The 16,245-nt window shown below is 39.1% G+C and overlaps 1 long non-coding RNA gene across 1 annotated transcript; it reads right to left on the reverse strand.

Annotated features, from left to right (window-relative positions):
• Nucleotides 1-4,421: 4,421 nt before the first annotated feature.
• LOC116419652 lies at nucleotides 4,422-10,103 on the reverse strand. Its single transcript, XR_004229917.1, has 4 exons — nucleotides 8,600-10,103; nucleotides 7,927-8,096; nucleotides 6,399-6,508; nucleotides 4,422-5,718 (listed from the first exon to the last, which is right to left on the reverse strand). It is a non-coding gene; the product is annotated as an uncharacterized LOC116419652 (long non-coding RNA).
• Nucleotides 10,104-16,245: the final 6,142 nt, after the last annotated feature.

Here is a 16,245-nt window from a genome sequence, read left to right on the forward strand (position 1 = left end):
TGGTTCAGTTCATTACTGCTCCATTGGAAATGATTTGGTTGATCTCATTGCTGAGGATGGCCTGGTCCATCAGAACTGGTCATCATATAGTATTGTTGTTGAAGTATATAATGATCTCCTGGTCCTGCTCATTTCACTCAGCATCAGTTCGTGTAAGTCTCTCCAGATCTAAAATTATATTATAGAGCAGCAGTTACCAAAACTATTTGGTATTGGCTAAGGAATAGATTAGTTGATCAGTGGAATAGATTAGGTCTCAAGGATAAAACAGTCGAATCAAATATAGCAATCTAGTCTTGATAAACCCAAAGATCTAGCTTTTGGGATAAGAACTTACTGTTTGATAAAATTGTGGAAAATTGGAACTAATATGGCAGAAACTAGGCATTGATCCATACTTAACGCCTGACACCAAGATAAGGTCAAAATGGGTTCATGACCTAGGCATAAAGAATGAAATTATTAATAAATTAGAGGAACACAGGATAGTTTACCTCTCAGACCTGTGGAAGGGGAAGGTCTTTATGACCAAAGAAGAACTAGAGATCATTGTTGCTTCCCTTCTAATCTTGTTTACATTAGTTTTGTTTGTACAGAAGCTTTTTAATTTGATGTAATCAAAATTTTCTATTTTGTGATCAATAATGGTCTCTAGTTCGTCTTTAATCACAAATTTCTTCTCTTCCACAAGTGTGAGAGATAAACTATCCTATGTTCCTCCAATTTGTTTATAATCTCGTTCTTTATGTCTAAATCATGGACCCATTTTAATCTTATCTTGGTATATGTTAAGTGTGGGTCCATGCCTAATTTCTGCCATACTAATTTCCAGTTATCCCAGCAGTTTTTGTCAAATAATGAATTCTTATCCCAAAAGTGAGGATCTTTGGGTTTGTCAAACACTAAATTGCTATATATTTACTATTCTGTCTTGTGAACCTAACCTGTTCCACTGACCTAACTAATCTATTTCTTAGCCTAATACTCAAATGGTTTTGTGACTGCTGCTTATAATATAGTTTTAGATCAGGTACAGCTAGGCCACCTTCATTTGATTTTTTTTTTCATTAATTCTTTTGAGATTCTTGACCTTTTATTTTTCTATATGAATTTTGTTGTTATTTTTTCTAGATCATTAAAATATTTTCTTGGAAGTCTGATTGGTATAGCACTAAATAAATAGATTAGTTTAGGGAGTATTGTCATCTTTATTATATTCGCTCGACCTATCCAGGAGCACTTGATATTTTTCCAATTGTTTAAGTCTGACTTTATTTGTGTGGAAAGTTTTTTGTAATTTAGCTCATGTAATTCCTGACTTTCCTTTGGTAGATAGATTCCCAAATATTTTATGCTGTCAACAGTTATTCTGAATGGAATTTCTCTTTGTATCTCTTGCTGTTGGATTTTGTTGGTGATGTATAAAAATGCTGAGGATTTATGGGGATTTATTTTATAACCTGCAACTTTGCTAAAGTTATGGATTATTTCTAAAAGCTTTTTCATAGAATCTCTAGGATTCTCTAAGTATACCATCATATCATCTGCAAAGAGTGATAGTTTGGTTTCCTCACTGCCTATTCTGATTCCTTTAATCTCTTTCTCGACTCTTATTGCCGAGGCTAGTGTTTCTAATACAATATTGAATAATAATGGTGACAGGGCAACCTTGTTTACTCCAGATCTTACTGGGAAAGATTCCAGTTTTTCCCATTGCATATGATGCTTACTGATGGTTTTAAATATATGCTCCTGACTATTTTAAGAAAAAGTCCATTTATTTCTATACTCTCAAGTGTTTTTATTAGGAATGGATGTTGGATTTTATCAAATGCTTTTTCTGCATCTATTGAGATGATCATATGGTTTTTCTTAGTTTGCCTATTGATATAGTCAATTATGCTAATAGTTTTCCTAATATTGAACCAGCCCTGCATTCCTGTTATAAATCCTACTTGATCATAGTGTATTATCCTGGGGATGATTTTCTGTAATCTTTTTGCTAATATTTTATTTAAGATTTTAGTATCGATATTCATTACAGAGATTGGTCTATAATTTTCTTTCTCTGTTTTCAGCCTACCTGGTTTAGGTATCAGTACCATGTCTGTGTCGTAAAAGGAGTTTGGTAGGACTCCTTCAGTCCCTATTTTTTCAAATAGTTTATATAGCATTGGGGTTAATTGTTCTTGAAACGTTTGGTAGAATTCACATGTACATCCATCTGGTCCTGGGGATTTTTTCTTAGGGAGTTGGCTAATAGCTTGTTCTATTTCTTTTTCTAAGATGGGACTGTTGAGGATATTGACTTCTTCCTCTGTTAATCTGGGCAAATTATATTGTTGAAGGTATTCTTCCATTTCATTTAAGTTGTCAAATTTATTGCCATAAAGTTGGGCAAAATAATCCCTAATTATTGCTCTAATTTCCTCTTCATTAGTGGCGAGTTCTCCCTTTTCATTTTTAAGACTAACAATTTGATTTTCCTCTTTCCTTTTTTTAATCAGATTTACTAAGGGTTTGTCTATTTTGTTGGTTTTTTCATAGAACTAACTCTTAGTTTTATTAATTAATTCAATAGTTTTTTACTTTCAATTTTATTGATCTCTCCTTTTATTTTTAGAATTTCAAGGTTTAGTGTTTGACTGGGGGTTTTTAATTTATTCCTTTTCTAGCATTTTTAGTTGCAAGCCCAATTCATTGACCTTCTCTTGTAAAGACAATTTTTAACGTTCACTTTTACAAAATTTTGCATTTCCTTTTTTCTCCCTCCCTTCTTCAAAAGAATAAGCAATTGGTAAGCAATTTGATAAAGACTATGTATGTACAGTCATGTGAAACATATTGCCATGTAAGAATTATGAAAGAAGAAGCAGCCCAAAGGAAAAACACACGCAAAATAAGGTGAAAATAGCTTGCTTCCACCTGCCTTTGGAGTCGCTCAGTTCTTTCCCTGCAGGTAGATAACACGTTCCACCAGGAATCCTTCGGAATTCCCTTAGTTCATGGTCAGGCTGAGAAGAGCTCAGTCATTTGCATTTGTTCCATGTTGTTCAGTGACAGCTCAAAAGTGCATATTTAGGGTCCAGTGAAGTGTCTTCAAGGAGGAGGGACATTGGCAGGTTGCAAAGGAACCCATAAGTGGGGAAACTTGAGGGGGGTGGAGGTGGGGAATGGAGTGATTGAGGTGCCAAAGTTAAAACAGGTAGAAAGCAGTGGAATCGAACCCATCAACAGAGGGAGTTTGTGAGAGTGGAGGAAGCAGGAATTGTTTTTGAGATGAATCAAATGGGAACAGTCAATAAAGTTTTATTCAGTGCCTACTATCTATTAGGTATTGGAATTAGGTTGGTAGAAAGGGGCAGAGGACAATCCCTGCCCTCAAGAAGCTCCCGGCCTAAAGGGGTAAGGGAGGGGGGAGAGCCACACAACAAGCAAACAAATGTGTGCAAACCAGCTCTGTGGGATAACTAAGATGGTAAAAGGTGGGGAGTTCCCCCAATTACCCAGGATTGGGAAAGGCTTCCTGTGGCAAATGAGGTTTTTAACTGGGACTTGGACCAAGAAGAGAGGATTCCAGTCCCGGGGGACAGCCAGAGGGAATGATCTGAACTGAGAGGTGACTGCCTACATCCCAGAAGAGCAAGGTGAGAGTCATCAAATCCATGGGTGGGGGGCAGGAAGGAAGGGAGGAGAAGGCTGGTCAAGTAGCCATGTCTAAGCCAAGGTGGGCTTTGAATGAAGGAGGATTTTGCATTTGATCCTGGAGGGGATTGGGAACTCTTGGAATATGTGGAGTAGGGGAGTGATGGGGCAGAGCAGCGCCTGGGGGAAATCACTTTGTTGGCTACATGGAGGATGCATTGGCGTGAGGGGAGTATGGAGGCAGAGCAACCCAGCTGGCCATCCAAATCAAGGTATCTGAAACCACGGTGGGAGCTATTAAAATAAATGGGGCAGCTGGGGGGAGCCACAGTGCACAGAGCATTTAGCCTGCAGTCCGGAAGTTCAAATCCAGCCTCAGGCACCTCATTTGAGTGACCTGGACAGGGAAATGTTAGTGCTGGATTCTTTAGTAATCAGTCTATAATTCTTTATCGTTTTAGCATAAAAAGGTTTCTTGTGGCATTGTTCCATATCTGAAAGAAAAACCAACTTGTTTCTGACCCTCCTTCTCCCTCCCCCTTACTTCCCTTCCATGGGTACATGGATGATGTGGGATATGTTTTTATTTTCCTCTGCTCCCTATGTCAAATCAATTTTATTTATTTCTATTCCTCTCAGTGGTATTGGTGGTGGTGGTGGTGGGTGTTTCTGGAAGCAAGTAGTGATGTAGAGAGAGGATTTGTTAAACTGAAAAGAGAAATGAATATTAGAGAAATTAAAAAGAAAAATACTTTTTTTGTCTTCTCCACATCAGATCTGGGCAGTGGGAAAATGAGGAAGGATTCCCCAAGTTCTTTGGGTGGTTGACAGCAGCATGGCTTGGGTCTTTTGTCTTTTTCTTCTCAGAGAAACCAGGACCAAACCAGTGGGTAGATCGCTTGTTCCCTGACCATTGCCCTGCCCTGATCCCTTAAGATGTGGACACATGGGAGTATTTCTAATAGGTCATCTCAGGTACAGTGAGCATCTTCTTCATTTCTTGGGGCCTCAGGATAGGTGGCAGGGGTGGGCAGGGGTAGGATTGGAGCCAGAGAGAGGTTTTCAAATTAAAAATGTAGAGAAAGAGGTAAGGGCATCATGTTTAGTCTCCAGTCTGGCTCTGGGTGGGCAAGGCTGCGGCGAGTGCGCAGCTGCTGCAGTGGCAGAGGTGGGGGAGTGGAGGCTAGACTCCCCAAGATCCCTACATGGCTGATACAGACACTTACAGGATGGGGGGCAGGGAAGGGTGGTGATTCTGTATCTTGCAGGAAGCCCCAGGTGTTGCAGCTCAGAGACTTTTGAGAGGGGAGGAGTCACTGAACACAGGCAGGTCCAACCCGCCCCAGCCTCCCTGCCCAAGTCTTCCCTGCTTGTGGGCGCTGTCCTTGCAGCTTAGGACCTGAAGGGTCAAGAGGGACAGCGAGCTTACAGGCTTCTCGGGGGCTTCAAGTCCTCCCCAGGTGAGCGCACACGGAGGGGGGGGGAAGAATCTGTCAGGGTTTTTTGTGCTGTGTAAGGAACACAGTCCTCTCGTTGACTTGCTGGAAGGCCAGAGCAAGACCTCAGTAAAAATTCCTTCTAATGCTAAAATGGGGCTTACTTTATTTTCTGGTTGTGGCTCCCATGTTTTATTGTACTGAGCTACTGAGGTCTGGAAACTTTCTGGAGTCTGTGGTGACAGGGAGAGAGGCCACCGACACCCAGGGAAAATCCAGAAAGGCCTTAATACAAGTGGTTCTTGAGCTGACCCTTCCAGGAGCTTAGTTGTTTCCATGAAGAATTCATTAAAAAAAGAGTTCTTTGTCCTAAAGCATGAACAATAGGGAGTCTTAGGTGGGCGTAGCGTGGGGGATGATGCTTAGTCATTCCACCTTTCGGGTTCTCCTTCCATGGATACAGACCATAGGTCTGACTCAGGTACGTTCATGTGATATTTAGAAACTCATTCAGAGTGGAAGATACACTGCAATCTGGGGATGAAAAGGGCAGAGAACATTTCTGTGTGAAGGAAAAGACTGAAGTTGATTATAAAATGCTGTAAGACGTTGTGTCTGTTCCAAGTGATGATTGATCCTAAAGAGAAACAAAAGGATCTTATTTTAAAATATACCACTAATACGCATTCTTTCTCTCTCCTCTCTCTTTCTCTCTCTCTCTCTCTCTCTCACACACACACACAATCTCTCTCTCTCACACACACACACACACAATCTCTCTCTCTCTCACACACACACACATACACAATCTCTCTCTCTCTCTCACACACACACACACACACGCACAAACAGCTTTCAAATAAATAGATTTGGATAAAAAACACCTTGTGGTACATGATTTAAAAAGACTCAAATTTCTTTGTGAATGATATAAATGACACCTCACTTGTTTGGGAGCAGTTTCACATTTTGAGTAGGCAGGAAAAGATCTTTCATTTATTAAAAACTAGATAAAAGAATGTATAGGAAGACAGTGTTGAGGTACTAAACGGATGGATGCTCATGGGAAAGCTTCCCAGCTACCAGCATGGTCCATATTTCAGTTCAATTGTAAGTAACTTTTCAACTTTGGGTAAAACCTCAAAAGAAAGGAAATGACATAAACATTTTGGGATTGAGGTATGTTTTTTAAAAGACAATTGATTATGAAAAGTTTGGGAAGTTGTGAATATGTGCAGGAAACATGATTCCATTAATATTTGGAGGCTCTGCTGTAATGTATGAGAATTAGGAAGAAGAAATGATAGAGTAAAAAACCTGATGCTGGAGCTTGAGGAGGAGAATTGAAGGCAACTCCAAGGGGCTCTCAAGTTTTAGCAATTAAGAAGTCCTCGGTTCCCAGTAGGAGTCTGCTGAGGGAGTCTTGACTGCAGGGGGAGAGAAGCCATTACTTTGGGCAAGAGGTTCAGTGACAACTCCTACCCTTCCATGTCACCTCCCCTCTTCTCATTCTAATGATGAAGAAACTATGTCCACAACATCAGGTGACTCATTCATCACCACATGGAAACTTAAGTGCCAGTCTGGGAAAATCTTTCTAACAATTTGGAGATATGCTAAGGTGGAATTTGGAGAAGTCGTAGGATCCCCCTGCCTAGAGATTTTTTAATCAGAGCAAAGATGGCAGTTTGTTAAGTATATAATGCTGATAGGATTATTATTCTGTCACTGTTATCTTGGATTAGATAGTTGAGGTCATCTAACCTCTGATTCTGAGAGGTTGTGATCAGACTTCTTGCAGAAGATGGACATTAGGTGACTTGGATCATTGCATTGAGTAGAATAGCTAAGTCTTTCTCCCAATTGATTATGCTACAGGATTGCTGTTTTTGTATACCATGTTCTGGTTCTGCCCACTGGAGTTTATATCAGATCATGAAAGTCTCCCCAGGTATTTCTGAAGCCATTCCCCTTGTCATTTCTTATTCTTTAATTCTTTTTTTGCTTTCCTGAGGCAATTGAGGTTAAATGACTTGCCCAGGGTCACACAGCTAGGAAGTGTTAAGTGTCTGAGGCCAGATTGGAACTCAGGTCCTCCTGACCTCAGGGCTGGTGCTCTATCCACTGAGCCACCTAGCTTACCCCTTGTCATTTCTTATAACAGAGAAATATTCCATGTGATTTAAGTAGCAGTAGATGTTATCTCATTCCCTGTGTGGTGGTTGTAACAGGTGTTCTTATTCCCAGTTTATAGTTAGCAAACTGAGGTTGAGAGTCATTAACTGCTACATTGAGGAAATAAACACCACTACTGACTTAATATCAGGGGCAGGATTTGAATCCAGGTTGCTCTGACTCTAGGACTACTAGGCTATCTGCTACTCTTACACAGTATGCCTTTGCACTGTATTAGAGACAATAGGTTTCAGTAAAAAGAGCTTTGCATTTGGAGATTTCCACTTTTGTGACTTGGAGGCAAAGGGCTGAATCTTGGAATTGAGCCCATGCTCTGGAGTTAGTATCTTAATTAATTCCAATGATAAACCTGCTTCCAACTATAAGATGCCCTCAGGGTTCTGAGAGTGCTCTTGAGATTTCAGGGAAATATTTTTGTACTGTTCTCCATGTTTACAATTTATCATCCAGTAGGGCTAATCAGCACATTTCCAGGTCTACAGGAAAACACCTGGGAGTTACTAGTTACACCTTGGAAATTGGCAAACTACACACATATTTTTTTTTCCCATTGGAGAGCCATTTAAACATTTACCAGTATACCACTGATAACCATACTCAAGTGCTTTAAATGGCCTCTAGCAGTTGTGAAAACCTTCCATAGACTCACCTTCTCCGGGAAGGTCCACCCTGTGGAACACAAGTTCTTTTTAAATATAATTATTCATCCCCTGCCAGTAATTCAGTGATAACTTGTAAAGGATAATGAGTATCTGACAGATCTTGTGTGCTCTTCATCTCAAAACCATAGCGTTTGCTATTGTTGCCAGAGGTGATTCACTGAAATGAAAAGAGTTTCACTAGTTTGGTGCATAGTAGAGTAATGTAACCATCTGAATTTCTTTATTTCTTTCTGCCACATTATGGTTCCCTTTTCTTGTACTATTTTGCTATCTCTTTCTTCTTCTAATGCCCATGACCTTTTATAAGCTTAATAATGGCTCCCTATTCTGGTTCTATACTTATAGCTAGAATTTCTGAGGCAATTTAAGTTTTGCAAAGTACTTTACAGATGTTAATTCACTTGATCCTCACAAACAAATCTGGAAAGTATTATTTATAAATGTTTAATTTCCCCCCTGCTAGTGTTTAAAAACAAATTTTGACATTCATTTTTTTTAAATTTTGAAGTACAAATTCTCTATTACCTTCCCTCCCTGTCCTTTCCACCTTTTGAAAAGGCAAGCAATTTGATAAAGATTATACATTTGCAGTCATGCAAAACATAGTTATATGCAGATTAAATAAATGTAAGAGAAATAAAGTAAAACATATGCCTCTACCTTCATCAGTTCTTTTTTTGGAAGTGCAGAGCATTTTTCACAATAAGTCCTTCATATTTGTCAGAATAGCTACGTCATTCCCAGTTCTTCATTGAACAATCTTGCTGTTACCAAGTGCACTGTTGTCCTCATTCTGCTAACTTCATGTAAGTCTTCCCATGTTTTTCTGACAATATCTGGCTTATCATTTCTTATTATATAACAGAACTCTCCCAACACCATGCAGAAGTAGCAGCAGCAGCCCCAGCAAAATACTTTGGCTTAGTAGTAGGGAAGCTGCCTGAGGGCAAGTTCTGATTCCTTGGATCCAGTGTGTCTGCGGGTAATGGTCATACAATCGTCATGTTGCTAAGACGTCATTGGCATATTGTTACCACTGATGGAAGCATTATTGTGTAACTGGTATGTCTGGGTTGGGTAGTTGGCTTTAATGGCAGAGAGTTAGTGTGTACTTGGGTAGTTGTCTGTTGGATTCGATGACAAAGTCTTAGCATCTTGTATTAGTATGGACCTTTTCCCTCCTTCTTTGCCAGATTATCTATAGTGTCCCCTCCAAAGCTGAGGATTCAGCTGTTCCCTTGGGGCAGAACAATTATTTCCGTAAGTTGCTAAGACACATCCAAACTTGTGTTCTGGTAATATCAGAACATACATTGATTATTCCTTTTTTGATGAAGACTGACATGCTCACAGGGAAGTGGGGAGATGGGGCTCACAAAAGCACAATCTCTCCAGCATGGCACGTTTGGAGTACTGTAGCCCTTAGCCTAGCCCCTTGAGAAAACAGTGGGCTTACAACTAAGGTGGGGACACTTTTTAAGCTGGGACTTTTTATGTGACAGGCCAGCATGTCCAGGAGGATGCTTCTAGTTAGAGGCCTGTCAATGAGATGGATAGATTTGGGAATTTAGACATGGAGGCGATTGAAACACCAGTGGGATTTGAACACATGCTAATTAGGACAATGATATGCTAGCTAGGTAGCTGTGGCTGATCAAAGCAAGCCTTAAAAAAAAAAAAAAAATTACATATCTCCTCCAAAGCAGTAATTGTTCTCATTCAGAGCCCTTGCCTGAGATTATCCATGACCTATCCAGAATCACATACAATATAAAATGCATTATCTGTGGAAGACTAACTTGACATTTGAGAAGAAATCTGGAACAAAAAGAATAAAGTTCAGCTGGAATCCATTCTGTTAGCTCCTTTCACAGTAATCCCTTCCCATAGACATGAGGTATAAATTCTGTCTGCCAAGTATTTAATTAACTCCCACTCCTAGAAACTGAGAGGAGCTGGGCAACACATATGCTTTATGGAGTGAGAAAAGCCCTAGGCATAACTTTTTCAGTGATCTAAAGTCTGCTACACTGCTCACTGAGGGCAATCAGTTCAGGGCTTCAGATGGATAGATGCATGCAGTGATACAATAAACTGAACTGATGTCATTTGAGTGTCAATAACTGTAAGAGGACTTGCTAACCTTCCCCCAGCCTTGGACATCACACAGGGCACGGCTCAGGTAAACTGAGCATAGCCTTGTAAGGGTGAACAAGATGGCGTAGGGAGGAAGGGGGTCCCACCCAAAGGAGCAATGTGGCAGTTCCCAGGACAGGCTTGCCACACATTGGAGGAGAGTATAGTGACCACGTACCCTATTAGGAAAGGAACGCTCACTCTGTATCTGCATGCAGCTTCCTGTAGAGAATCATGTATCTGCTATAGGTTAGGGTGTGCTTACATTAAGATATAGGAACTAGAGGCATACACTGAGGAGATAAAAGGACTTGCTGTCTTTGTAATAAAGGGAGTCTCACACCACCCTGACTCTCACCCCTCATTGCTCACAGTCTTCATTACTCAGGTGAACAGGCAGTTCTGGTCACATAAGGTCTGTTTCACTCGGGAGTTGGGGCGAACCCCAACAAATAGCTGTTTTATATTACAAATCCATAAAATCAGTTATTACATTCTAATTTTTCTTGTTTGGAATCGTGGGGAAACCATTGGCTAGGAGGTGCTGCTAATGAAAAAATTGTCTCTAGAGGGTCATGCAATCATATCTTTATTGCGATAAATTGAGCTAATCCAAAGTGGGCTTACAATGTTTAAAAACTTGAGTTTCAATTGGGGAAGCTTTGTTTAGAAACAAATAATGATAACTTACTGATTGGCAAAAGTGAAGAAGTCCTCAAAAACTCTCCTATCCCTTTGGGGACTTAATAGATGACTTGGGACCTTCTTTTTGGAAAAAGTCAAAAAACCTTATGATCCCTGGGGAAGACGTTGCTAAAAGATTTTCTGGTACTAAATAAATAACTAAGTTCTCTCAGTATCCAGGGGTATTTTTATTTAGAAGTTTATTTCTAATGTGGAAATGATTTTACTATGACAGATTGACTACTGATGGTGAAAATTATGAAACAGAATTTGGAAGGGTATATAGGGAAATTATACCATTGAGCCACCTTAGTCTCAGGAGATCCTAACCTTGATTTGAAATGTTACTCCTTCCTTGAGCAGAACTGGTCTAACTGCCAGTTGACAGGATAAGATTTGAGAAGATCACATAACTGTACCCATCCTCAAAAGATACTATTGGCAGAACTTTTCCCTGAATATGTTTTATAAATAGGGAAAATCATCAGAACATAGAGGTGTGAGCTAAATGACCACACTTAAGAATATGGTTGTGGACATGATGAATAAACTCAAGGAACTGGAACTAGTAGATAGAGTATTTGAAGAATTAGGCAGCAGCAGCAGCAACTGGAACAAACTTTCCAAAGGAAAAAAAGAAGAGCAAGAAAAGAAAATGACCGTCTAATAAGGCTTCACAAATAGCTGAGGAAAGAAGGAAAGGGAAAGGAAAAAAGACTAAGATATAACTCACTGAACTCAGAATCCAGAATATTATGGAGAAATAAGGATTGCTTAAATGAGAAATCAAGAGACAGAAGAAAACAACAGAATGGGAAAGACAAGATATCTCTCCAAGAGAATTAGAGATATCATTTCACATACCAGTAAACCTAGACTGAAGATTCTTCAGGTTAGGCTTCAGCAACATGTGAATTGAGACTTAACAGAAGAGCCAGATGGTTTTCAAAGACTCTGAGCAACTAGAGAACAAATGGAGTAAAGAGAAAGTAAGGGAGTTTCAGGGGGGGGAAATTTACTTTTGGTTAACTGATTTAGACTAAAGCCTTTGACAGTATGGATCACAACAAAATGTGATGAGTCCTCAAACAGATGGGAGAATCAGATCATCTTGTCTTCTGAGGAACCCTCATGGGTGCCAAGAAGCAATAGCTAAAATTGAATGTAGAACAAACTGATTGATTTAAGATTGGGAAAGGAGCCCTGCAAGGTTGTACAGTCACCTTGTTTATTTCACTTGTATGCAAAGTATTTTGTGTGAAATGCCAGGATGTAGGACTCCAAAGCTGAAATTAAAGTTGCCAGGAGAAATATCAACAAAGCCAGGCTCAGATAGGCAGATGGAACCACTCTGATGGCAGAGAGTGAAAAGAAATGAAGAAGGCTCTCGAGAGCTTGAAAAAAAGGAGTTTGAAAGCTGGCTTCCTGCCTGTGGTGTGAGAAGAAATACAGGGAAACTTTTTTTTTTATAAGACTTTTTATAAGGCACTGATTAAGAGCAAACAGTTTGCTTATGGTATGATTAATGTTATTAATATGAATAATTACTGGTTATTATTGCTGGTAGTATTTTTCAAACTTATCACTACTAAGGTAGTTTGAAAGAAAGATTGTGACTGACTTATGCAGGATGGGGTGATTCTAAAGAACAAAACTGGGTAGTAGCAGGTAAAAAAGAGCAATTACCTCATAAAAATGAGAAACGGAAATAAGAACTAATAAAAAAAATGGAAGTGGGGGTGGAAGGCTGGCAATGTTAGTGTTAATCTCATCTGGGCTGAAAAGGAAACAACATCCACAAGTGGAAAGGTCTAGCAGTCTTCTGAACTTGGGACAGATAGATGGTACAGTGGATAGAACAGCAGCCCTGGAATCAGGAGGACCCAACTTCAAATCCAGCCCAAGACACTTAACACATACTAGCTGTGTGACGCTGGACATGTCACTTAATTCCAGTTGCTCCCCAAGGTTTAAAAAAAAAAACTGAGGGGTAGGATGAGATTGGGGCTTTTTCAAGGGTATATGAAATAAAATTAGGAAAGTAGGGAGAAGATAAGCCAAGTAAACTTAAAAGTTTGAGTTAAATAAAGAATGAGGCTAAGAAACAAAGAGAAAGTAGCAGGGACAGAGCAAAAAGGGAGATTTCAAAGAAAAATAGGGAGTAATCATAAGAGGAAGATTCAAAAGGTAAACAGAACTTTGTTAAATCTATGAGAACACAAGTCATTTCCCCAATTGATGAATGAAATGAATGGGCAGTTTTTGAAGGAAAAAAATCAAAAGAATTTAGTCATATGTAAAAAAAGGATCTAGATCATCATTGATTAAATGTAGACTAAAATTACTTTAAAATGCCATTTTACACCTATCAGATTGGTCAAAATGATCTAAAGGTAGAGGAGACATGCTAAACTCTTCCTTAGTTTATGAATATTACTAACAGGGGCAGTTAGGGGACTGAATGGATCCAACCATTCTGGAGAGCAATTTGAAACTATCCTGAAAAAGTTTTCAAATCGTGCATACCCTTTGATCCCATCAGTGTTTCTACTGGGATAATATCCCACAGATCTTAAATAAGGGAAAAGGACCCACATGTGCCAAGATGTTTGTGGCAGCTCTTTTTGTAGTGCAAGAAAGTGGAAACTGAGTGGATGCCCATCAATTGGAGAATGGCAGAATAAGTTGTGGTATATGAATATTATGGGGCATTATTGTTCTGCAAGAAATGACCAATAGGATTTCAGAAAGGCCTGGAGGGACATATATGAACTGATGCCCAGTCAAATGAGCAGAACCAGAAACAAGACTATACAATGATCAATTATGATGGATGTGGTTTTCTTCAACGAGACGATTCAAACCAGTTCCACTTGTTCAGTGATGAAGAGAGCCATCTAAACCCAGAGAGAGAACTGTGGGTACTGAGTGTGGACCACAATATAGCTTTCTCACTCTCTCTGTTGGTATTTGCTTGCCATTCTTTGTGCAAGCATATATATTAATAGAGTGTGGTCTAATTACTATTTAGCCTCATGTGCTTGGGACCTCAGTGCATCAGCTCGAGCTTCAGCCCATTACACTTCTCAGTTTTTCTTTTTCTTCTTGATCCGATTTTTCTTGTGCAGCAAGATAACTGTATAAATATGTGTGTGTATATATATATATATATATATATATATATATATATATATATGATTTAACATGTATTTTAACATTTAACATGTATTGGACAGCCTGCCAGTTAGGGGAAGGAGGGGAAAATTTGGAACAAAAGGTTTGGCAAGGGTCAATGCTGAAAAAATTATCCATGCATATGTTTTGTAAATAAAAAAGATTTATTTAAAAAAAAATAAAGAAAACAATGAAAAAATGTGGGAAAAAATAACCCAACAACACAAAGCATTATTTGCAATTGCCCTTTGTGTACATGTGTCATTTAATCCAATGCATGTCATGAATCAATAAAAATATAAATCTAGTAATTAGCTTTTAATTAGAGTTGAAAAGAATTAATTTCTATCTCTAAGTGGGGGTTTGTCCAATTTTTCTTTTATTTTTTGACTTCCCACATGTGTTAACGGTTTTATAATATTCTTTTAAAATTCAGAATATAGATGATAGTGCAGTAGATAGACTGGTAGGCCTTAAGACATGCAGACCCCAGTTTTAATCTCAACTTAGAAACTTGATAGTCAAGCCAAAGGGTCTCTGATTATCTCGGTTTCTTTCTCTATAAAATGGGTTCTCACAAGGATAAAGTAAGACAATATTGATAGTGATTTAGTGAGACACTATCTGGTCCATAGTGAATTTCCATCTAGTGGTTTGTGTTGTTAGTCCCACCAGTTTGTGATCTCCATAGGAGCAGGGGACACCCTTTACAACTCTCTTTTGGTTCCTACATGCCAGGGCCTGGCATATATCAGGCTCATAAATGCTTCTTAAATTGAAGTTCTAAGGAAGAGCGGTGTTAGAATATCAACCCAAGTCTTCTGAGTCCAAATGTAGGGATCTTTCCATTATATCATGCTGCCTTGCAAGTAGGTGACCGGGTGGAAAAGAAGGATCCAATATGGCTAAGAACCCATTCCCAGTCATCTTTTATTTTTTTTTCCCTCATCCTCCAAGTAATGTTATAGCTAAGTAAGGCCCTAAAATTCGCACACATCTTGCCTCAATGTTTTCTGTAATGGGCTGAGGTTTGAGTTGATGCACTAAGGTCCCAAGTCTGTGAGGCTAAATAGTAATTGGGCTATACTCTAATAATATACATGATTGGATAAAGAATGGTCCCTGCCCACTCTCCATGCAAGTCCTGATGTGTTGTATAGGAAATGACAATTTTGGTGGGTGGAGGCAGAGAGAGACAAGAAGAGAAGCTGTGGGAGATTGGGCCTGGGTTCCATACTCCTAGCTGCTGGTCGTGTGGTTGCTGGTCTAGCTAGCTTCTTGACTCAGCTGCACACATTGCTATCGCCGATTCTCTTCCACCTCCGATCCTTCTTCACTGAGAATAAAGATAGACGATTTTCCCCTAACCTGAATTCCTGACTCCTGCTGATTTAAAAATACACGGTCTTCACAATTTTCTACCCAAGCCATTTTCCTCCTTATTTTAATGTTTTTACTTTTCTTCATAAATCTGGCAAGAACCAATTCTCTTTAAAAAAAAAAAAAAAAAAAAAAAAAAAAAAAAAAAAAAAAAAAAAAAAGGCAGCACTTCCACATTGGTTACATTTATACGGTTCCTCTCCAGTGTGGAATCTCTGATGTATAGTAAAAGAATTCTTTCTTCTGAAAGCCTTTCCACACTGGTGACATTTATGAGGTGACATTTTCTCCAGTGTGGATCCTCTGATTTTGAGTAAGAGATTCTGGTTTTTTGTAAAAGTCATTCCTCATTGGTTACATTTATAAGGTTCCTCTCCAGCGTGGATTCTCTGATGTATAGTAAGACATGCCTTTTTTGTGAAAGCCTTTCCACATTGCTTACATTCATAAGGTTTCTCTCCAGTGTGGATTCTCTGATGTCTCTTAAGACCACTACTTTCTGTAAAAGCCTTTCCACACTGGTTACATTTATAAGGTTCTTCTCCAGTATGGATTCTCTGATGTACAATATGAGCTCTCTTGTCTCTAAAACCCTTTCCACATTGGTTACATTCATAAGGTTTCTCTCCAGTGTGGGTTCTTTGATGTGCAATAAGAGAGACCTTATGTATAAAAGCCTTTCCACACTGGTTACATTTATAAGGTTTCTCTCCAATGTGGATTCTATGATGTACAGTAAGAGCTCTCTTGTCTCTAAAAGCCTTTCCACATTGGTTACATTCATTCTAAAACCTTTCCAATTGGTTAATTCATAAGGTTTCTTCCAGTGTGGTTCTTGATGTCAATAAAGAACCTTATGTATAAAAGCTTTCCACACTGGTTAATTATAAGGTTCTCTGTACAGTAAGAGCTCTCTTGTCTCTAAAAGCCTT

Source organism: Sarcophilus harrisii, chromosome 5 (assembly GCF_902635505.1).
Source record: "Sarcophilus harrisii chromosome 5, mSarHar1.11, whole genome shotgun sequence".
NCBI classification, from domain to species: domain Eukaryota; kingdom Metazoa; phylum Chordata; class Mammalia; order Dasyuromorphia; family Dasyuridae; genus Sarcophilus; species Sarcophilus harrisii.